The 24,216-nt window shown below is 42.9% G+C and overlaps 1 protein-coding gene across 2 annotated transcripts in view; it reads right to left on the bottom strand.

The window, feature by feature from the left end:
- PPP6R2 (protein phosphatase 6 regulatory subunit 2) overlaps positions 1-20,830 on the bottom strand; it is a 148,987-nt gene extending 128,157 nt beyond the window's left edge. For both annotated transcript variants that reach the window (XM_054005949.1, XM_054006030.1), the window contains exon 1: positions 20,622-20,830. The gene's annotated coding sequence lies outside the window, so the exon portion shown is untranslated. The remainder of the gene's footprint in view (positions 1-20,621) is intronic.
- Between the last annotated feature and the right edge of the window lie 3,386 nt (positions 20,831-24,216).

The raw sequence follows: 24,216 nt of genomic DNA, 5'->3' as shown, positions 1-24,216 counted from the left end.
AGGATTTACTAAGAACTGGATTTTTGTTTGATTCCACTTTTTTTTTCCTTTATGGTCATCTTTATTTTCAGTTATCGTTCTTCTGAGATGAGGCCTTGTACCCAATAGGATTTATCCTCAGCTCAGAGCTATGACTGACTTCCTTGGAACGATGTATGTTTACCATGAATACAAGATTCATAACCATGATCAGCAGAATTTTCCCAGAAGCCCATATTAATACCACTATGATTTCAGGAGACCCTGAAAGCATCTGTCAGTCCAAATAGTAGTGAATGAAACTTGGGTGCAGGGGGGGCGGAGGGGAGAAACTTCCATCCATATGCAAACTGGGAGAATTGACTATGGAACGGTAAAATGGGCATAAGACTATAAGCCTCCTTTAGGAACTCATTCAGATGTTTCAGAGAGAGCCCAGTTAGTTCCCTATTCTCTGAGTTTAGGGGTACGTCTGCACTTACTGGGGATTGAGGCTAGGGCGATCGATGCACCGGGGGTTGATTTAGCGGATCTAGTGAAGACCAAATCGACCACAGATTGCTCTCCCGTCAACTCCGTTATTCCACTGGACGAGAAGCGTAAGGTAAGTCAACAGGAGCGTTTCTCCCATCAACCCAGCGTGGTGTAGACTCCGCAGTAAGTCGACCTAAGCTACATTGACTCTAGCTGTCTTCACATAGCTGGAGTTGCATAACTTAGGTCGACTTAACACCATAACGTAGACCTGCCCTAGAAACAGGATGAGTTATATCACTCTTATCTAAAGTAGGTAATGTACGGTTACATTCACATCCTGTGATTTCAACGGGCTGCCTGTTTGGGAATGAGACAAAATTGTGCCTGTGATTCTTGCAAAGCTCCAGAGAGTATCCCTCTCTGCATAATGTCCAATGACCTCACTGTGGCCAAAGTTGTAGGTTCCCAATTGAAAGAGCTTGGCACCATTCAGGTGTCTAACTCTAAACAGGGCTGGTTGCAAGTCATGCAAATTACTCTGAGGCAGTTGAGGGCAACTACAATAGAACCTCAGAGTTACGAACTCCTTGAGAATGGAGGTTGTTCGTAACTCTGAACAAAATATTATGGCTGTTCCTTCAAAAGTTTACAACTGAACATTGTCTTAATTCAGCTTTGAAACTTTATTATGCAGAAGAAAAATATTTTCCCTTTATTTTGTAAGTAATTTACATTTAACACAGCACTGTACTGTATTTTCTTTTCTTTCTTTTGGTCTCTTCTGCTGCTGCCTGAATCCAGACTTCCAGTTCCAAAGGAGCTGTGTGGTTGACTGGTCAGCTTATAACTCTGGTGTTTGTAACTCTGGGTTTCTATGGGACTGACCTTGCCTCAGCTCCCTCAATTTGTTCCTCCCACCACCTGCAAAGTAGTATTCTCTCCTGTACTTTAGAGACAGTTTTAACTTGCCATGTGATCTTTCAGTAGTGTCTAGCAGAAGCCAGGATTATAAATCTACTTCTCTGACAGCTCTGGATAGCTTTGGCTTTCCAAAAACTTTCCCACTATAGAATTACAAGCTGGAAACCAATTTGCCTGAGAAGGCCCCCCTATACCTGCATGTAAAGATTTAGGTCCCACTAACTTTTGCAGAGAGAAGCCCTTAGGCTTTTAAGTTATGACAACTATATGAGCAATACTCATGCCACCGGACTCCTTGTTGTTTATATGAGCAATACTGTCCACCCATGCTAGCACTGCCTGTGAAAGCATGTGAAGAGCATCAAACAACACTTGATAATTTTTTATTTCTGTTGTTGTTGGGCTCATGTGACTTGAGAGCTTTCACACCCAGGAAAGAGACTGAGGTGACATCTGCCCAGACTTGGCTACCTGCAGAGTAAGGAGGCTATCCTTTCAGATTTAAAAAAAAAGTCTCGCTCAGTTAGAAATGCTGAGTCCCTGACCACCAGGGAAGATAGCCCTGTTTCCCCTTGGTAGTAACACCAGGCTGAATTTGGACTGGTGCACATGGAGGAACTTTATGGCCTTATAAAATTGAGGTTGTGGGGCTAGAAAAAAGTAAATGATGGGCCAAGAGGCTCCTTACTGCCTGCTGCTCTTCCACATATGGGCTGTCCTCATCACTCCACGGACAGCTACCATGGAGCAGCTGTGGCAAGGCAAGGCAGTGACAGCCAGGGTCAACAGCTTAATAGCTAGAGTGTAGCAACCTACACCAGCATCTGGGACAACACTCCAATACTTTCCTAGTCCTTTAGGTTGGGAAGGAAATCCCCAACCTTCATTATAGTTTGTCTAGGGCACCTACAGACCTCCTAAGCATAGATTCACAGTACTTAGTACTCTTCCTGAGAGTATCTTTTATTATTTGATCCCCATCTCTGATTCAGGCAGCTGGCATCCCCTAAGGAAGAATTCCCTTTCCCATCCCACTTTATGCATGCATGAACCCAGAGGAATAATTCAGCAAAGATCAAGCCACAGATCTGTGCTAAATCTGTCAAGCTGCATGTACTCTGTGAAGGTGAGAAGGGGAACTGGGCACTGATCTTACATATTTATATCCCCTTTTGGAATTTCTCCTTATGATCCTGCTCCAAAAGGAGGAACAAACTTGGGTTCAGATATTGCTCCAAAAATATTTCAAGTGGTAGCAAGCTCCTGCCCTCACAGCGGCTGTGCTTATTGTCCTCCCTCCTCAACAGGGGCCCCATCTGGGTCTCTCAGGGAAGCTACTGGGGTTGAAGAATGGATTCCCCAGAGGCTCAAGATATGCTTTAGTCCAGGGGCAGGCACACTTTTTGGCCTGAGGGACACATTGGATTTTGGAAATTGTATGGAGGGCCGGTTAGGGGAGGGCGCCATGGCCTGGCCCCACCTCTTGTCTGCCCCCCCGGAACCCCTGCCCCATCCAACCCCCCCTGTTCCCTGACACACACACCCCGGACCCCTGCCCCATCCACACACACGCACTCCCTGTCCCCTGACTGCCCCTCGCCGCCCCATCCAACCCCTTCTCTCATTCCTGACGGTCCCTCTGGGACCCCTGCCCCATCCACACACACACACCCGCTTCCTTTCCTGACTGCCCCGGAACCCCTGCCCCTGACTCCCCACTGCCGCCCCATCCAACCCACCCTCCTTCCTGACTGCCCCCCCCCGGGACCCCTGCCCCCATTCAACCCCCTATTCTCCACCCACCGACCGCCCCGACCTCTATATACACCACCACCCCCTGACCACCACCCCCGAACTCCCCTGCCATCTATCCAGCCCCCGCCTGCTCCATGCCCCGTTACTGTGCTGCCTGGAGCACTAGTAGCTGGCGGCGCTACAGCCACTTTACGGCTGGAGCTAGGCCATGCCGACGCCACCACGGAGCTCAGAGCACCAGGTCAGGCTGAGCTCTGCAGCTGCCCTGCCCCAAGAGCTCACAGCCCCGCCGCCCAGAGCATTGCGCCAGAGCGAGAGAGCTGAGGCTGCGGGGGAGGGGGGACAGGATGGGGGGGGGGCAGGAGCTCAGGAGCTGGGCAGGATAGTCCTGCGGGCCGGAAGTGGCCCACCTCTGCTTTAGTCAAACAAATTACTGAGTCCAGTACAGGGGTAACTTGATAAAATTTAATGGTCTGTGATATATAGGTCACACTAGATGATCTAATGGTCCCTTCTGGCTTTACACTCTATGAAAAGGTTTCAGAGCTGATCGTTTTAGATAGCAGCTCTGGCACATTCTTCTCCAACCTCATGCTTTCAATGCTAATACAGAGGATACAGAATAATTGTGATGGTCATCTGAATTTTTTTCTAGTGTATTTTTAGTAACTGTGGCAAGAAAAAAACAAAACAAAAAATATTTTCAGAGTAGAGTGGAAGAAATATTTGAAATAAGAAAAACAAAAACTTAGAAGATGGTTGCTTCATGCATAGCCCAAGAGCACATTGAAATTTGATTTCATACTACAGGTCTAAGAACACGAGTCCTAAATCCTACTTAACGCAATCATTACTAGTGTCCATTTTATCAACACAAGGAAATTAAATGGAAGACTTCAACTATTTGTCTTACATTTTTCCAGCCACATAATTTCTAAGGGTATCTGCTACTGACTTCTAAAGTTATCACAGCAAAACAGTAAATACCTATATGATTTTTTAAATTAAAGAATGACTCCTTAGGCCTCCTTTACTTTACAACTGCAAAGCTTCCTCCCATTTCAAAATTTCATACAAACTAAGCAGTACTGCAGTGGCTCCTCTAACAACTGCTATAAATATGATCATCAGGGACTTTACTCATGAGGTTCATGGAGCTCACCCCACCAGTATCTATTTGCAGTTTGGAACTCTCTTCAGACTTCAAGGTTAAGAGAACATAATAGCACTTAAATATCACTTTACATTTTCATACTGATGTACTAATTTTCACACAACTCCTGTGACAGACAATTATTCCATTTTACAGATTAGGAAAGGGACAGATAGAAAGTCCTACAGGATCACGCAAGACAATGGATTCCTAAACACCAGTGTTAACATAATTCTTAAACATTAACAGAATCATCTTGAACAGCTACAGACATGGACTGCAGTTTGTCGGATAGGAAGGCACACCTGCACCCCATCTTCAAATAGTAATGAGGTACTGATATAAGAATGGTCACCAGCTGAAGGAAAACGTGAACTAAATTGCATAAAACTGTCCATCAAAAGATTCTTTGGCCAAACAGCAAACAGAGGAGTCTGCCTTTGTTTCCCTCTTCTGGATGAGTGCTGTGCTTTCCTTTAAGTATTTTTTCTTGACACCAAGATGTCTCCTACTCAACTGACACTATCTGAAAATGAAAAGGTCTGTGTTTCTGGATGGACGCTTTAAACAGGCACACATTAACCTAACTATGTGTGCTTCAAGAGATTCAGTCTGAAATAGCAGAGACTAAGGGATTTTCTAATAGAAAATTACTTCAGGAAAACACGAAGGTTCAACATGCCATAGTAATCCAATATGCATCCCACAGAAAGAATTCTAGCTATTCTGTGGCTATGAAATCCCCAAATTAAAAAATATCAAAGATTTCTCTGATTCAATGACTAACATTATCCATACCCACTAGCCATCCAATCAAGCTTCCAGCTAATGCCCAAGGCTATTTTAAGAACTGAATTTGCAGGGGGGTTTAGACCTATATTTTAATTATTTTTATTAAATGTGAAACACAATTGCTGAATTGGCAAGATTTATGAGTAAATAATCAAAATCAAAGCAAAGCAAATAACGAGCAGTAAATTTATATTGTGCTAATGGTGAATTGCAACATAGTTATAAAATAAACAAAAGGATATGCTCTCTGTTCTAGTGCAGCCACAAATTATTCAGCTAGACACAGGGAATCAATGAAGAAATTCTATGGCCTGTGATTTTCAGAAGGTAAGATTACGTTTTCATAAAGGCCTTAAAAATCTATTAATCTATATTTTTATCTCAATTCCCATATGAATATGTGCAGAGATTTAACAGTTAAATATTTTCAATATAAAACAAAATTTCAAACAATCTTGTTAAAGACTAAGTGACTAATATATTTAAAACATTTAAACAAATGAAATCAAATACTAGATTATTTCAATTTTAATATTGATTTACCCTCCAACAGCATTCTTCAAATGTTCCATTAAACAATTTTCTCTATCCACATGTATTTCTCACATTGCTGAACAAGACTTTGATGTCAACTATATTTTAGGTTAAAACTTGTTTAGGCCAGGAAAATTGAAACATACTGGAACTTCACAGCCAACTATAAATTCTTCCAGACATAGGCTAAGCTAATAAATTGGCAATTATGATCCAAATAAATGTTTTAGATCATCCTGGTGGGGAACTTAAATGTTACTTCATAGCAAATCCACTCTGGTAATAAGTAATTTGACATGCAGATGTTTGACTCTGGACTTCATCTCTTTTCTGCAGATGAGAACTAGGGAATGCTGCAATTGCATCAGACCCTGATGGACAATTAGGAAGCAATATCTGCAGCCTGAAAAATCCTGTTGCACTCTGTTGGAAGGTAAAGTATTATAAATCAACTTCACCTATATTGTCAGTACTATATCATCATAATGGAGCAAACAAAAATCACAACGTTTTACAGTATTCCTTTAACAATATCTCATGCAAGATATAAATTGTAAAATAGTTCCAAACATTAAAAAATAAAATCACAACAGTTCTACTACAATACCATATATGTGTTAAAATGCTTACATTCTTTTGAAAACTGATCAGAACTAGTTTGACCTCAGAACACACTGGTGCTATAAATTTACCTATATGTTCTGTTATTATTACAATGCTGATAAAACAATATCACTTTAAACAAGATATTTAAAAAATCATTTTTAGTTCTTTAATCCTTAGAGGCAAGAAAGCAGCACATTCTACATGAGTAAATAATAAGCCCATGATTTTAAGTTTTTTTTCCATAGCATGTCTTAGTGCTAAATATTGATCACGAGGAAGCTTCATAACTATATGGGCAATACCCTTCAAATACACAGAATTAGCAATCCTTGCACATCTTCTATAGCTCAGTTTGTTCTGGATTTTATGAATATAAAGTTTACTCTCATTACAGTTCAACACATTTTAGGCACAAACTCCAGGAACAAGTTCACACTGATAGCCTTAATAGCAATTTTAATTGCCAAAAAAACAAATCAATGTACTCTGGAACAGAAAATATCAGGACTTCAAATTCTTGGGAAGCAAAAGGGCCTCTCTGAGGCTGGTGTCTTTTATACAAGATTTAATAAAGGACTAATAGATTATATACACACTAACGTGAATTTCCCATAAAAGATAGGCAGTACATAGTCTGGTGACTGGGCCACTATAAATACCATAGAGAGAAAGAGTACACAATGTAATATTCAAAGAGCAATAGTAATTCAAAGGCTATCAAAAATGTTATTGTCATAAAACCTCAATTATCATCCCAATCTTGTCTGAATTTAAGTTTTAATTGCCATGTTTTAAAAAATAGAAAAAAAGCTCAGGTTATTGATTTGTATGTATTGTTAAGAGTATAACACTGTTGTATACCAACACCTGAAACTAAAAATAATTTTCAAACAAAGCATTTTTTCCAGTGACAGACAGACCCATGTTTATCCAAATGCTATGTCAGTGGAACATTCTCTTTAATCCTTGGAGTTGCCGAGTACCATTAACTCAAACTCGCTGAAGAGTTTGAGCAAACTGAAGACTGATGGCTGGGCTATACTACCGTTTAAGTCAATGTAACTTAAATTGCTCAGGGGTGTGAAAACGATACCTCCCTGAGTGACATAAGTTATATTGACTTAAAGGGCTGTTCACACAGCACTATGTCCGTGGGAGACGCTCTCTCGCTGGCATAGCATCCGCCTCTCACGGAGGTGCAGTAATTATGCCAATAGGAGAGCACTCTCCCATCGGCATAGCGCATCTTCACCAGATGATTCCAGTAGTGTAGACATGCCCTGAGTCCCCTGTCACAATAACTAGCCACAGAATCCCCAAGTAACAGTTTAAAGAATCTGGTTAATATCATTACTGCTCCTCAGAATCTTAAGACTGTAAGTTTCAATCTACTGCTATAAACAGCCGCAGAAGTAAGGACATGAAATGAATTGGGGAGGCAGTCTGGGTTTAAGAATATAGGAAATACCACAGCAGGTCAGACCAATGGTCCATTGTGTCCAGCATCCTATCTCTGAGAGTGGCCAGTACCAGTTGCTTCAGAATTAGGTGCATGAATCCCCACAGTGAACCATGATGGAATAACTTGGCTCCCATTAACATAGTGTCTGAGCATCTCCAAGTGGCCAGTTTATGCCACATTTTCTCTTATCTAATACATGGATGGTCTCATTACCCTAACAGAGTAGAACCTCAGAGTTATGAACACCTCAGGAATTGAGGCTGTTCGTAACTCTGAAATGTTCGTTATTCTGAACAAAACGTTATGGTTGTTCTATCAAAAGTTTGCAACTGAACATTAACTTAATACAGTTTTGAAACTTTACTAGCCAGAAGAAAAAAGCTGCTTTCCTTTTTCTTTTTTTTTAGTAGTTTACATGTAAAACAGTGCTATACTGCATTTGCTTTGTGTGTGTGCGCGCTCTGCTTCCTGATAGCATACGTCCCGTTCCAAATAAGGTATGTGGTTGACTGGGAAGTTCATAACTCTGGTGTTTGTAACTTTGAGGTTCTACTGTAAATAACTCATCTTTTTTTGAATCCTACTAACTCTTGGCCTAAATGATATATTGTGGCAATGAGTTCCACAGACGAGCTACACACCATGTAAAGGCAGTTCCATTTGGTAGTTTTAAATTTGTCACCTTTCAATTTCATCAGATGTCCCTTTGTTCTTGTATTAAAAAGGATGCTATACAAGAACCATTCATGTAACCTACAACTCTATAACATATATTTTATATACCTCTATCATGCCTCTTTAATTTGTCTCCTCTTTAAACTAAATAGTCCAATTCTTTTCAGTATCTCTTCACATACAAGTCTTTCTATATTTCAAGTAATTTTCACTACTCGTCTCTGGATCCCTTCTATTTCAACTACATCTTTTTAAAACAGAAGAACTTAACACTGTATTGAATGTGAGAGCATACCACCAATTTATATAATGGCACTTTGCTATTTTCAGACTTATTTTCCACCCCACTCTCTCTTTATACATCTCAACATTTTGTTTTGCTTCCACACATTAAGAACATATATTCATAAAGCTGCCCATCTTTTTCCCACCTCAACTGATTACAGTTAATTTCAAACCCAATAACATAAATGATTAGTAATTTTTTTTCCTTCCTACATACATTACCTTGTATTTGTCAACGCTGAATTATTGTGCCATCATGCTGCCCATTCACCTAGTTTCATTACATCCTTATGAGTTCCTCTCAGTCATCTTACAGATGTAAATAATTTTTGTCATTTACAAAAATTACCAAATCATTAACTCCCTTTCCTGATCATAAATTATTATTTTTTTTTTTTTTTTTAATGGAGATATCCCATCTCCTAGAACTGGAAGGGACCTTGAAAGGTCATTGAGTCCAGCCCCCTGCCTTCACTAGCAGGACCAAGTACTGATTTTTGCCCCAGATCCCTAAGTGGCCCCCTCAAGGATTGAACTCACAACCCTGGGTTTAGCAGGCCAATGCTCAAACCACTGAGCTATCCCTCCCCCCACATGAAATGCCACTAACGCTTTTACAGATCAGTGTTTCCCACTGATAACCTTTTGCCATGCTGAAAGCTGTTTTCTGTCTAGCAGCCAATTTCTAATTCATGACAGTACTAAATTCTCACCCTATGACTACTAGTTACCTTAACAAATTCTTGTGATGCCCTCTGTCAAACATTTATTGAAAGTCCAAACACGTCAATTGCTTCTCTTTTATTCACTACTTTACTGACACATTCAAAGGATTCAAATAAATTGGAGATAATCTTCCTGCACAGATGCTGTGCTTGTTCACCCCATATTATGTTCCTTCACATGTTTTATATGAAGTGCTTGAAAAATCCACTTACTCAAAAGTGAATAGAAGCTCTGTCCAGGTAAGTGGAATTAAAGAGATGTAGTCCCCTCCTGTGGAGACAGGAGAAGAGCAGCCCAGGTATTGCTGTTTTAAGAGGAGGGGAGAGAGTAGAGTGGCCTCTGAGATGCTACTACTTTAAGAAATGGAGTGAGAAGCAGAAGCTGGGAGGCCATGGGCCGCCAACACACCCAGGATGGGAGGGTGGCGGCAGCAGCCACACCCAAGGTACAGATTGATTAGGATACGAAATTTATTTTTTGTAGGGACCATAACTGATTGAAATTAAATGTGACAAAATTGATTGGGGAATAAAAATGATACACTGGGAAGGAACAATTGATCTCTTAAGGAGACATGGGTGGGTGAGGGGGCAGAATGCAGATGTGCCAATGGAAATCAAATATGCACATTTTGAGGACACAATACCACAAGTTTCCTCAACAGGCTTAGTAGATTTAAACTCTGGACAAGTAGATGTCAGGAAAATTTTTCAAGCCATGTTTCTAACCACTTTTAATTTGTTTCCATAAATGTATCTCACTGTCCCCTATAGCAAGGCTCACTGAATTGTAACTACCAGGATTACACCTAATGCCTTTATGTAAGAGTTGCTATCCTCTGGTATAGGAGCTAACATTAATAAGTACAGTAACTCCCCACTTAAAGTCACCCTGGTTAACGTTGTTTCGTTGCTGATCAATTAGGGAACATGTTCGTTTAAAGTTGCGCAATGCTCCCTTACAACATTGTTTGGCAGCTGCCTGCTTTGTCCACTGCTTGCAGAAAGAGCAGCCCATTGGAGCTGGCTGGTGGGGGCTTGGAACCAGGGTGGACCGGCAGCCCCCCGATCAGCTCCCCGTTCCCCTAAGTTCCCTGTGCGGCAGCTGCCCAGCAGGCTATCAATCGCCCGGCAGTTCGGCTGTCCCTCCCCCACTCTCAACCCTGGGTTTAGCAGGCCAATGCTCAAACCACTGAGCTATCCCTCCCCTCATTTGTATTATGGTAATGCCCATAGGCCCATGTCAGGATAAGGATCAGGGCCCCACTGTGCTAGGCACTGCACAAACTTATAGAAAGACATATGGACCCTGACCTAACACGCTTACAATCTAATTTGAAATAAGGTGCAATAAGTGATTGCCACGAACAGCATGAGAGCAAGAGGAAGGATGGATAAGGGAGAAAATAAGACGATACGGTTTCACAGATTATTTATTTGTATTTTAACTAGGGCTGTCGATTAATCATAGTTAACTCATGCGATTAACTCAAAAAAATTAATCTTGATTAATCGCAGTTTTAATCCCACTGTTAAACAATAGAATACCAACTGAAATTTATTAAATATTTTGTATGTTCTTCTACATTTTCATATATATTAAATTCTGTGTTGTAACTGAAATCAAAGTGTATATTATTTTGGATTATAAACATCTGCACTGTAAAAATGATAAAAGTTTTTTTCAATTCACGTCATACAAGTACTGTAGTGTAATCTCTTTGTCCTGAAAGTGCAACTTACAAATGTAGATTTTTTTTTTGTTACATAACGGCACTCAAAAACAAAACAATGTCAAACTTTAGAGCCTAGGAGTCCACTCAGTCCTACTTTTTGTTCAGACAATTCCTAAGACAAACAAGTTTGTTTACATTTGCAGGAGATAATGCTGCCCTCTTCTTATTTACTATGTCACCAGAAAGTGAGAACAGGCATTTTTGTGGCTGGCATTGCAAGGTATTTACGTGCCAGATATAAATTTTATTAGAGAATATTTAAAAAATAAATGATACAGAAAATTTGAAGCGTCAGTTATTGGTCATTGGGGGTAACATACAGAGTATAGGGGTACGTTGGTGTTTTGGGGTTGGGCAGCACACATAGTATATACAGACTGCAATGTCCCCAATGAGGGGTGGGTAACCGGTGGGCGGGATCAGGAAACAGTTGATAAGCGGAGAGGGTCTATCACCCATACAGGAAGTAGAGACAGTCATGGGTATAAGTAAGTGGGCTGGGTAATGGGGATGGGGTGACCCTCACGTGGTGGGATTCAGTTAGGTTTGGTGGGTTCAGGGCTCAGGGGATAGAGTCCAGCAGGGGGGGGTCTGTGGGTGCACGAGGTCTCCCCGGCTCACTCTCGGTATTGGCAGTGGCCGGTGATGTGCTCGATGTAGATGTCCCGGGACCAACGGATAGTGTCCGAGACTATTAGGCGTCTCATGAGCCGTGCGTAATGACGGCCCACCCCACAGGTCCTCAGCATGCGTTCGTTACACGGGTCCCAGGCACCCAGGGCCCCAACGAGCAGAGTGTCGACGTGCACCTCGTAGCCCTTAGTCCGCAGGGTGTCAGCCAGGGGGGCGTATTTTTCGAGCTTGCGGGCTCGGGCTTCACGGAAAGCCGGGGTCCTGTTCTCGAACGGAATCGTTACGTCGACCAGGATGATCTTTTTTGTATGCCCCTCCATGCTTCAGCCACCATTCCAGAGGATATGCTTCTATGCTGATGACACTCGTTAAAAAAATAATGCATTAATTGAATTTGTGACTGAATTCCTTGCGGGGAGAATTGTATGTCTCCTGCTCTGTTTTACCCGCATTCTGCCATATATTTCATGTTATAGCTGTCTCGGATGATCCAACACATGTTGTTCCTTTTAAGAACACTTTCAGATTTGACAAAATGCAAAGAAGGTACCAATGTGATATTTCTAAAGATAGCTACAGCACTCGACCCAAGGTTTAAGTATCTGAAGTGCCTGTCCCTCTCAGATTTTGGAAAGGTGTGGAACATGCTTTCAGAAGTCTTAAAAGAGTAACACTCCAATGCGGAAACTACAGAATCCAAACCACCAAAAAAGAAAATCAAACTTCTGCTGGTGGCATCTGACTCAGATAATGAAAATGAACATGCATCAGTCCATACTGCTTTGGATTGTTATCGAGCAGAACCTGTCATCAGCGTGGATGCATGTCCCCTGGAATTGTGGTTGAAGCATGAAGGGACACATGATTCTTTAGCGCATCTGGCATATAAATACCTTGGAACACCGGCTACAACAGTGCCATGAGAACGCCTATTCTCACTTTCGGGTGACATTGTTAGCAAGAAGCAGGCAGCATTATCTCCTGCAAATGTAAACAAACTTGTTTGTCTGAGCTATTGGCTGAACAAGAAGTAGGAATGAGTGGACCTACAGCCTCTAAAATTTTACATTGTTTTGTTTTTGAATACAGGTTTTTGTTTTGTTTTTTACATAATTCTACATTTGTAAGTTTAGCTTCCATGATAAAGAGAACGCACTACAGTACTTGTATTAGGTGAATTGAAAAATACTATCTCTTGGGTTTTTACAGTGCAAATACTTGTAATCAAAAATAAATATAAAGTGAGCACTGTATTCTGTGGTTGTAATTGAAATCAATATATTTGAAAATGTAGAAAACATACAAAAATATTTAAATAAATAGTATTCTATTACAGTTTAACAGTGCGATTAATTGCAATTTTTTTTTTATCATCGCTTGACAGCCCTAATTTTAACAACACCTAGAGGTCTCAGTCAGGATCAGAAATCCACACATGTTGTACACACATATATGCAAGAAAGCTTACAATGTAAGCAGTGCACAACTTAATTCTACTGAATCATATAAAAAGGTTATACATAAATACGGGATATTCTTCACTGAAGCTCAACATGGCTTTCATCAGTTGGTCAATTTCTTGTAGGCATTCAAATTTATCCAACACCTAGCAAGAAACTGAAGTGAAAAGATGGGAGCCACTGAGCAGAGTTCACGGACATCATTCTAGCAGGACTCCCCATATCCTTACCTTTTCTAATAGCTAGGGTTCCAAATTATCTTATCATACTTGGACAACGGGGTCCCCATCTTCTATATGAACCTTTGGATAATAAGTTTAGTTCTCTGGCTATTGGTATTTAGTGAAATTTCTATGCCCTCTGAATGGAGGTGAAGGTGTAAGACAGATGGGATATGTTATTAAAAAAAAAGTAAGGCATTGGGAAAGACTGATTTGAAGGGGAGAAGTGCCAGAAAAGGGAGACAGAAAATATAATGGTAACATGGGGAAATGGTGGAGGGCATAATTTAAAGAAAGATATGTAAAAGGGTGGAGGGAGAGCAAAGGAAGAGAGGAACACACAGAAACAACTCTGGAAAAGACTCACCTTCATCTGTTATAGGAAAACAGAAAAAAAGGAGAAGACAAGAAGGGAAAATAGATATAACAAAACCAAGTCAAGATGCAAAAGTTAATTTTTTTAAAAGTATTAAACAGAAAGGTGATTGAGAATTATTAATAAAGTTCCCAGTAAACGGCAAATAACTATTTTAAATTGCATGGAGTCTGACTTTGGAAAGTGGTCTTTCGGACTATGGATAGTTAGTAGGCTTAACTCCTGGGCTAGTAGGCGCTGGCTAAAGTTTAAGCATGCTAACAGGTATCCATTCGAAAAGTGGAAGACTGGCCAAAATGAGACCAACAGAAAGGAACAAATAATAGTAGCTAAAATGTCTGAGGATATTTTGCAGGGTTACTAGAGAACTGGAAGAGCAATAGCTAAAGACAATAAATAACAAGAAATTATTCATATAAGAACCAAGAAACCTGTGAAATAATTGGTGGGGGTCTGCTGGCCTCCCAGGAAGTAAAGGGCGCAAGTAAAAAGGATAAAGCCATTGAAGAAAAGCTAAAATATTTATCTGAATTTGTTTTCATTAGAACATATTGGGGATATCGTTACCTCAGATGTATTTTTTCAGCCAATACAGATAAGACTGCCAAAGACAGAGGAGTTAAAGACAGAGGAGTCAAAGGAGGCAGGGCCAGAACACATTGAAAATTTCACTGCTGTTCCCTCCCTCAGTCTCCTGGGGCATTGCGAGGTTGAGTAGGAGGATCTCCACTACTGAACCCCACCCCCCCAACATCCATTTTTTAATCCTTCTTTCAGAAAATAGCTCCAGTATCTGCCTCTAGTACTGCTGCTACTCCTAGCTTTGCTAAACAAAACCGGAATTAATTTGACCTAATACTTGTCAATTTCATTGCTGTCCACAGGGTTATGAACAGAAGCAATGAAAACTGACAAGACTGATTGGTATTTTTACTCTGCTTTAACCAGGCAAAGATAGGAGCAGCAGCAGAGGAGGGAAGCAATCTGTCTGCAAACTTAAGACAGCACTGCACAGGTTACTTTTGGTTCTTGTTTGAAAGGGTTTTTTGTTGTTGTTTGTTTTTTGCAACCATAAAGATTAGAAACTCAGTTTTATTTTGTTCCAAAATAAAAGCTTAACTTCTACAGAATCTAATAGCACTTGCTTGAAAAAGCTTTCTATTTGCACAGCCCAGTAGATTTTTCAAGCCCTATCTGTATGGCTTAAATAACCTACTGAACTTTGCCACTTAACCATAATGTTCTTTTCTCTTGCCTTCCTGTTTCCTTTTTGTGTAGGAGTATGGATGAGTTCATGATTGCCTAAGATTATCACTTATTATTTGTATTGCAGTTGCACCTGGGGACCCTAGTCATGGATCAGGGCCCATTGTACTAGACCCTGTACAAACACAATATGGAGATGGTCCCTGCCACAAAGAGCTTATAATCTAAGTGTGAGAGACAACAGATACAACAACGACAGGGGACCACAAGGAAGCAGTGAGACAGTACTAGTTAGTTGTCACCAGCTGCCTATCTTCTCCATGCTCAGACTAAAGATTTTGATTTCCTTATTTTTCACTTCAGGTTCTTTTGAACTAGCGTCTTCATTTTTCTCAACTCCCCGCAGAGTTCATTTTTGGTATGATCCTTCCCATAAAGATGTTATGTTAGTTATACTCTATTCATGGCTATGTAATGTTTCTACTAGAGTTACTTCTTGCACCAACTTGTGCATTATTTAGGACTAAAATTAGAGTAGCTTCCCTTGTTTGTAAAACTAACTATTCAAAAGAGCAATCGTTTAAGGGAATGGTGTCAAACTCCTAGCCTGCAGGCCAGATCTGGCCATTTAATGCATTTATGTGGTCTGCATGACAAACTCAAATTCTGAAAAATCTGTTTTGTTTTGTTTTTTTGAGGGGAGGGGGGGTTAGTTTTGGTTCTATCCCTGGTTTTGAAAGATCATCTTCCAACTGTGGAGTGAATGTAACCAATACAATGAAGTCTTCCAGAGTCTGCAAACAGACAATGCCTGAAACAATTGCTGTGTGTGTCAACCTGCATCTCTCACTAAGGTATTAATTCTAAAGCCTTATGACAGCATGTTAATGTCAACATTAACTATTTCATTGCTGATTATTATAGCAGGTCAAATGGAACAGAGAGGAGAGAAACCTATAGCAAGGGGAACTGCAGAGAGAAGAAAGGGGGACACACAAACACAGGGAAGGGGCAATAAGGAAGAAAGAGAAACAAGAGGCTTAGAAATAGTAGTGGTCATAAAAAATTGCATATGTTCCTGTTAAGTGATATTGGAAAAAAAACAAGGCATTTAAATATTAATAATAGTAACTAGAAGTTTAGTTATCACCTAGGGGCCATATACTGTCCTTGATCTTTGTATGAACTTATTGATATCAAAGAAAGATTCACCATGGAGAGACGGGTAGCATGTTGTCTTATATTTGTAAACTAGCCCACAGACCATAATCAAACACAGAACTCTGCCCTCTCCACAGAATAAGTAGGAGACCCCTGTTAAGGATAAGATATGGACAAACTGCTTTTTTAAATGTGTCTCAACATTTGACCAGTTTATACAGATAGTTGAAGTCACTCATTAATTCAGTTGTATTAGCTCTGAGCTCTCTCAGCACTGTACAATCTTTCAACTTCCTGATTTAGAAACTGGTAGAGAGAAACTGCTAGTATATTTGTATTCTGATGACTTGGGATTTGTATCCCTCCAAGTCCTCTTCACTCAGTAATTTCATCTTAGAAAATTCTGTGGAATCTTTTAGTTATAGTGCTACTCTCCCAGCTCTTTGATCCAATCTGTCCACTTTATATAGTTTATACACAAGTATCCCCAGGATGTTGGCATTCTACCATGTTTCAGAAGTGCCTATAATATCAAGATCCTCTTCCATTTTCAAGCAGTCTAGTTCACCTATTTTTGTTAAGCTTCTTACATTGATAAATAGAGCAGTCTCCCATCTATGGCTCTTGAGGCTTCAACCATGTTAAGAAAAGGTATAGTTGACTATGAATTTTAAATATTTTCCCTGAGTCATGACCTGCCATTTTTGAATGTAAGTGTTTGAATCAGAATCAAAAGAGCTTAGCTTCCCCTGCAGCGACAATAGTGAGAGCCAGGAGAGCTCTAAGCAGATGCTCTCTATTCCTGGTGAAGCTGCTCAGCAGATCTCCCACTCGCAGCATCACCGGGGAAGGTGAGAAGTTCTGGTTGGATTTATTGCCTGCTTACCTGCCAGACTGTGAGCACCCCAGGAACAGCAAGGTATACTCGACCGGCTATGCCTGAACACAGAGCAATGCATAGAAAGGATGGCTCCCCTCCCACATACAGCCATCAGAAAGGAAGAGAATAGGTACAGAACCACATGATTCCCTCTCTTAGCCCAGGTTAGAACAGTTTACAAGAGCTGGGGAAAGCCCGTGTGCAACTCATGCCACCTAGTTCCTCACCCAATGCAACCCATGCACCACAGGGTGCAGGGAAAGAGGTGCCTTTGCCAACTCTATATTCACTTGTGACTTCTCTCTAGCAAAGGAATCCTCAGCTGGGGGGACATGAGGGGGTTTTCTGCTCCCTACTCACAGGGACCACAAAAGGGAAGAGACTATGCCCCTAAACAAGTAATGATGGCAGGCCTTAACCTTTCCTAAAGTAATACATTCAGCCTCCAAGCTGAAAAGTCTGGACCCGACTGGAATAAAGATATTAAAGATTTTATTTCTGAATCACGTGCCAGTTTTTATTTAACTCTTCTATGACACACTTACTTTACTGAAACATACATCTGTGATGGCAGCCTCTCTCTCTCTTCCAGCGCAGCTGTAATTTCTGTTCTTTTCCTCACTATTGGGTTACCTTTGTATAATTTGACATCCCCAGCAGCCGGGCTTTTTCCTACATAAGTGCCTTTCAGCACCTCTCAACTTTTCTGCACCTCCAAGTAAAAATGACTCCCCCAGAACATTACAAGTTTTCTATGCCAGCAGTCTGTTTCTCCTTTGGTTAAAACAAAGCCTATCCCTTCTTTACAGGCTCTCCCTTCACTAAAAAGTTTCTCCAGTGCCTAATAAGTTTTCCCCTTGATTCAGGCCAGGATACTGTCTTGGGTCCCCAAACAGAAGCCCCACCAACAATCTAACTTTTGAATATGAATCATCATATTCTACAACAATAAAGTACAATAGTCATGAGGAAAAATCCAGCACACCAGAAACATGGAAAAACAGTCAACTTCAAAACAATTCTGCTCATATCCAATCTTCTGCCATTCTGATGCACCAATGTTTATTATTAGGGTTGTTTCAATGAAGACATGATCTTTATCTGCTTCTTTTGCACATTCCAAAACTTAAATCAATTTGCCATGGTATCATAATCAGTTGCTATGGAAAATTACTATAACACCACCACCAACTCCCCCCACTAAGACAGCCAAAGTTGCCCTGATAGTTTGGGGGGGGTGGGGGGGGGCCTTAAATCACAAGAGTCACAGCAAACATTTTGGCAAAAATCAGAGATTTTTATCCATTTTTTTCTATAACTCAGACAAACTACCCTAATAAGACCCCCGGTCTACAAATATTTACTCACATGCTTAACTTCGAGCACATGCATAATTTATTACAGGACTGGGGCCTAAATATGCAACACAAATTTTCTTCCTTCTTGAGAGGGAAAAGGTTTCACGAAGGAAATAAGTTTCAGTTTCAACTTTTACTAGGTTAACAAAATTAATATAATATTTTTAAGATTATGAAAATACTTCAAAGCCTTTTAAACTTGTCTTAATTTCTCCTTTTTCACTTCCTAATTTTCTCTAGCTAGTACAAAACAAGACCTTCAAATTAGGAAAGAAGCTTTCACTAGATTTGTCAAGAAATAGAATCTTCCTGTAAGAAAGTTCCAAGACTGAAATCACAAATGGACTTGCTACAATTCCCACCACAATTTCTATATAATCATAGCAGTAGTGTATTACTGTTATTTCACATATACAATACGTACCAAAGCCCAATGGCTTCCCTAATTCAAATCTAGGCAATACAGACTCAAAGTCACTCATTCCTCCTAATCAAACTGACCATGGACTCCACATGACCTTGCCAACATGATCTCCTCTGCCAGTTTCAGTGTTTAGTCAACTGTTATGAAGGACTCAGAAAAGGCTAGGCTGTAATATTCTCTCTCTCACTCTTCCTCACCACCTTTTACAGAAGCCCAGAAAAGCAAGCTTTAATGTCTCCAATACAAGAAGAAAGTGAAATTTAAACAAACTCTTTATACAACGAGACCCTGAAACTTAGAATTATTCACCCAAATCCTATATTAAAAGGATAAAATAAGACTCAAAACTTCTGATAAAATAAGACCCAAAAAAAAGGCATTTCATAATTAAAGGTACTTTGAATTTCTGAAGCAGCTGGCTATTTTTTAAATAAAACAGTAACAAAAACGACATAGTAGCATGTAGTTAATTGTGGTTTGAGGATTAAGAGTGAGTTTCAGTCATTAAAAAAATGATTTCTGTTCAAATGGACAAATATACAGGATGTAGTAAACCAATATACATATTTTATTATGCACCCTCAAATATGAGTTGGGGAAATACTTTGCCTTGAGAAGTTCTTCTGAAAGATGAAATCTAGGCTGTGAACTTGAGATAAGCAAAACTTGTGAAGGGTCAAAGGAGTAGCTAATACAGTTAAAAAGCCCAAGGGAAAAGTAGGATGGTGTGGCAGAAAGAACGCACAGGAGGCGGCGTATTGTTGGGGCTGAGGCTGGGGATCAGGCAGGATCCTCAGGACTGGAGAAAGGGGAGGCAGAGAGAGAGGTCTTTCAAGACACTGGGCCTCCCCAGCATCCATAGGCTGGAACCCTTTCAGGGAAGGCAGGTGCCTTTCAGCTAGGGATGGGAGAAAAATACTGTCAGATTCTGGTGACCTAGCAAGCAGACACATCTGGGGCTCAGGGTGTCACAGGGTGGCAGGTCAGGGGACTGACACATTCAAGGAGAGTCAGTGGTGTTGCAAGGGGGAGGCAGACACTGGACTGAGAAGGTGTCAGGGTGGGAAGTAGTGGGCTGACAGATCCAGGGGGTCGGAGGGGTCATGGGGGAGGTACCACATGCAGGTGGGCCAGGTGTGTCCCGGGGAGGGAAGCAGGTCAGGAGGCTGACGTATCTAGGGAGGATCAGGGGTGTGTTGTGGAGGCAGACACATTTGGGGGAGGAGGAAGGCAGGCTGGGGGGGGGGGGAGACATTTGGGGGGACTCAGGGGGCAGACGCACTGAAGGAGGCCTAGGAGTGTCAGGGTGAGGCAGGCAGGGCGGGAGGCGAGCAGACACCTCCGGAGCTCAGGGTGTCACAGGGAGGCAAGCAGGGGGGAGGGGGCTCAGGGATGTCAGGGGGAGGCAGGCACATTGAGAGGCACAGGCTTATCTGAGGGGGGGGCTCAGGCACATCTGGGGCGGGGGGGCTCAGGAAGGCAGGCACATCCAAAAGGGGCAGACACCTTGGGCCAGACACCTGGGGGGGGGGGTCAAGACTTCCATTGGAGGCGGGGGGGGGCAGCCGCTGGGGCGGCGGGAGGGCTCATAATGGCTCAGACCCCTCGGGGGGGGACAGACAGCTTGGCTGTGGGGGGGCTCAGGGACAGCCACGGGGCTCAGACCCCTCAGGGGAGGCTCACGACGGGAGGCACACCCAAGGGGGAGACACCCCTCGGGGGGGTCAGGGGCAGGCTGGGGCGCCGCCAGCCGGGCTCGGCCGCAGAGAGCCGGAGGCAGCAGCAGCAGCCGCGGGTCTCACCTGCTCCGGGCCCGGCCTTCCCCGGCGGCGGGCCCGTAGCTCCGCTCCCGCTGCTCCCTGGGCTGCAGAGGCCGGCAAGGCCGCAGACATGGGACACGTCCCCGGGCCTGGCAGCGACTCGCTCCCCGGCCGGGCTGCGCTGTCAACGAGCGCCGGGGCTGAGGGCTCGGCCACCACAGAATCGCTCGCTCCAAAATGGCGGCGGGAGCGGCCTGCCCAGACCCGGGAAGGGGGCGGGGCGGAGGGAGCCGAGGGGCGGGGCCTGAACCAGTGACAGGGGCGGGCCCAGGGAGGCACCGGAGTGAGAGGTGGGCGCGCGAAGCCGGAGGGCTCCGCGCAGCTGCGAGGGGGGGATGGGAAAGCTCCAGGAAGGTTCCATGCGAAGGGGAAGGTTCCATTGGGCCTGGGAACGGGGGAGGGTTTCATGGGCCTGGGGATGGGAAGGTTCTATGGGAGGGGGGAGGAGAAGGTTTCATGGGAGGGGGAGGGGAAGGTTCCATGGGCTTGGGGAGGGGGGATGGGAAGGGTCCATGGGAGGAGAAGGTTTCATGGGAGGGGGAGGGGAAGGTTCCATGGAGGGTGGGGGGGTTCCATGGGCTTGGGGAGGGGGGATGGGAAGGTTTCATGAGAGGAGAAGGTTTCATGGGAGGGGGATGGGAAGGTTCCATGGGCTTGGGGAGAGGGGATGGGAAGGGTCCATGGGAGGAGAAGGTTTCATGGGAGGGGGAGGGGAAGGTTCCATGGGGGGTGGGGGGTTCCATGGGCTTGGGGAGGGGGGATGGGAAGGGTCCATGGGAGGAGGGAGGTTCCATTGGGCCGAGGGAGGAGAGATAGACGGGAGGGGGAAGGTTCCATGACAGATGGGAATGGCATTTGGCAAAGGATGGAATTGGGGGGGAGTAGGAAAGTTCCGTGGAGGCGGGAGTGGCATTTGGTGAGGGATGGAATGGGGGGTAAGAAGGTTCCGTGAAGGCGGGAATGGCGTTTGGCAAGGGATGGAATGGCTACAGTGAAGGTCCTTGTCAAAGGCTTTCTGAAAAGCCAAGTACACTATATTGACTGAATCATCCTTATCCACATGCTTGTTGACACCCTCAAGAAATCCTAATAGATTGATGAGGCATGACTTCTCTTTACAAAAGCCATGGTGACTCTTCCCTAACATAACACGTTATCTATGTGTCTGATAATTCTGTTCCTTACTATAGTTTCTACCAATTTGCTGGGTACTGAAATTAGTTCCACCAGCCTATAATTGCCAGGATCTCCTCTGAAGCCCCTTTTTAAAATCAGGTCAGTTTCCCTGTACATTCCAACGCTGCACAAGAAAAGGATTAATTGAGATTTGAAAAATGTCACATTGGATCACTTCCCCTAGTCTCTGAATGTGTCTTGTCGTCTCTTTGCCTGTTTTATTTAGGCCCTCATCCTGCAAACACTTACAAACATATTAATTTTCAGCATTTGTGTGGTTTCATTGAAGTCAAAGGGGTTACTCACAGATGTAAAGTTATTCACGTGTAAGCATTTGCAGGTTTGGAGCCTATGGCCAGGTCTTCAATAGAAAGGGTTTTCTGGTAACACTATACTGGCACACACCCCTAATGTAGACACAGCTTATATGGGCAAAAAAGTGCTTTTGCTAGTATAACTTATACAGTATATAGGGCCCGTGTCTTTCAGGGAAGTCACGGATTCTGTGACTTTCCGTGATCTCTGTGACTTCTAAAGCGGCCAGTGTGGCTGACCCCAGGGCACTGCTCAGGTGGCCCCAGGGACAGCCACACCGGCCGCTGCTCGGGCAGCCCAAGCAGCTGGCCCCAGGGACCACCCAAGCAGTGGCCTATGCGGCTGGCCCTGGGGACTGCCTGAGCAGTGGTCCTGGGGGCGGGCGGCAGGAGCAGCCACTGTCAGCGGCCCCTGGCATTGGTCCCAGGGGTGGTGGGAGCAGCCGTTGTTGGCGGCCCCTGGCAGCTGGTGCTGCTGCCCCTCCCCCCGCCAAGCAGCAAGTAAATTCTTGTCTCTCAAATGGTAACAATGTAGTTCTAATACGAACTAGAAAGGTTTCCAAGGTGATACTTCTTATTGTGAAATATTTGTGGGGCATATTGTCGGCAGTTACGGCTGTATCTTTTTAACCGAAAGTTCGAAGGACTAAACTGACCATTAGTCTGGTTACACAAAACTAAAGGCTCCAATTCCAAATGACTGTGATGGAGTCTCACGCTCCAGGAATATGATATGGAAATTGTGTATATAAAAGGAAAAGAGAGCATGGTGGCAGACACGCTGTCCAGGGAAGAGGGCTCTGACCTGCTGCCTCTGGGTCAGCCAGTGGCTAACCCTCCTGCAGCTTTGTAAGGGGGGAGGTGTGACTGAGTGCACCCCTGTATTCACACCCTACACACTATTGTAATAATCTGTGTACAAAGTATGCCTTGTGAGGTATCATTTGAAAACTAATAACTCACTTCTCTGGATTGCACCCTGGAATGACACAAGCACAATAGCTCAACAAAGCCAGAGCTTTGGTGAAGATCGGTCCTGTAATGCTCTTAAATTGTGCAGGACCTTACGTGCAAAAATGTGGTCCAGCAGAATTTAGGAACTTCATAGAACTGAAACTCTGGACTTGTGGTACTTAGATGCTTCACAGGAACTGCCCTCTTGGGAGGCCGAGCCCCCTAGAGTTTAGGAGCTTACCTTCACCGCAGGAAAGGAGCTCTTTGCATCTCTCTCCTGCAGAATTCCTAAATGCCACAGGCCCAGAACTCTTGGAAAGCTTAAGTCTGTTGTTGCGTGGAAGCTCTGATGCTCATTTCCATTTAAACTCCTCGCCTTCTTATTTTTCTTTAACAAAAACCTGGGAAATTAAATGTAAAAGCTCCATATTATACAACATTAAAGTGAAATGCTCAGGGGCTGAGCCTCAGAATCGTCAGAACCCCTCAAAAGTCAGGAAATATCAATGTTGAGATTGAATGTCAAATCCTACCTCAGTTCTCGTGGATGTGCATTCTGGTACAGTCTTTAACCATGAGATCACAAACTGTTTCTCAAACAACACAATATCACAATGCAATCTTTAATATGTGGATTCCAGGATCTCAGATATACATGCATCTAAGGTTGCAGAAAAAATTGTATTATGGTACACTATTATCTCAGATGTACTGTAGTATGCAACCACCCAATTAATGACTCTGTGGTAATATATAAATGCAAGGCACCAAGATAAGGTTCTTTATTCTTCATATTGTTGAGGGCTTAACCTGTTCAACCCAACCCACTGCATAATTGTATGAAAATTGGATTAAATCACTATTCTGCAGAAGTCCACCATAAGGCCTATATATCATTTAAGTCCCACTTAAAACCACAAAATAGCATTAATGTGGTGTTGGCCCCCTAGAGAGGACTGAATTTCTCCCTTGATAACTATATAGGATAAGTTATTAAGGAAGACAAATGAAGCATAGATTTAAAAGGACGTTAAGAAAATTAAAATCCCTGTTTATTTCTAGAGAAAGGGCTTGAGGAGTCTGATGAAAAATATTAAAGTGGAGTCAGCATGAACCAAAAATACCAGCAAATT

The sequence above is a fragment of the Malaclemys terrapin genome, chromosome 1 (genome assembly GCF_027887155.1).
Source record: "Malaclemys terrapin pileata isolate rMalTer1 chromosome 1, rMalTer1.hap1, whole genome shotgun sequence".
Taxonomy (NCBI): Eukaryota; Metazoa; Chordata; order Testudines; family Emydidae; genus Malaclemys; species Malaclemys terrapin.
The sequence above is the reverse complement of the archived record's forward strand: the minus strand, read 5'-3'. Positions and strand labels throughout refer to the sequence as shown.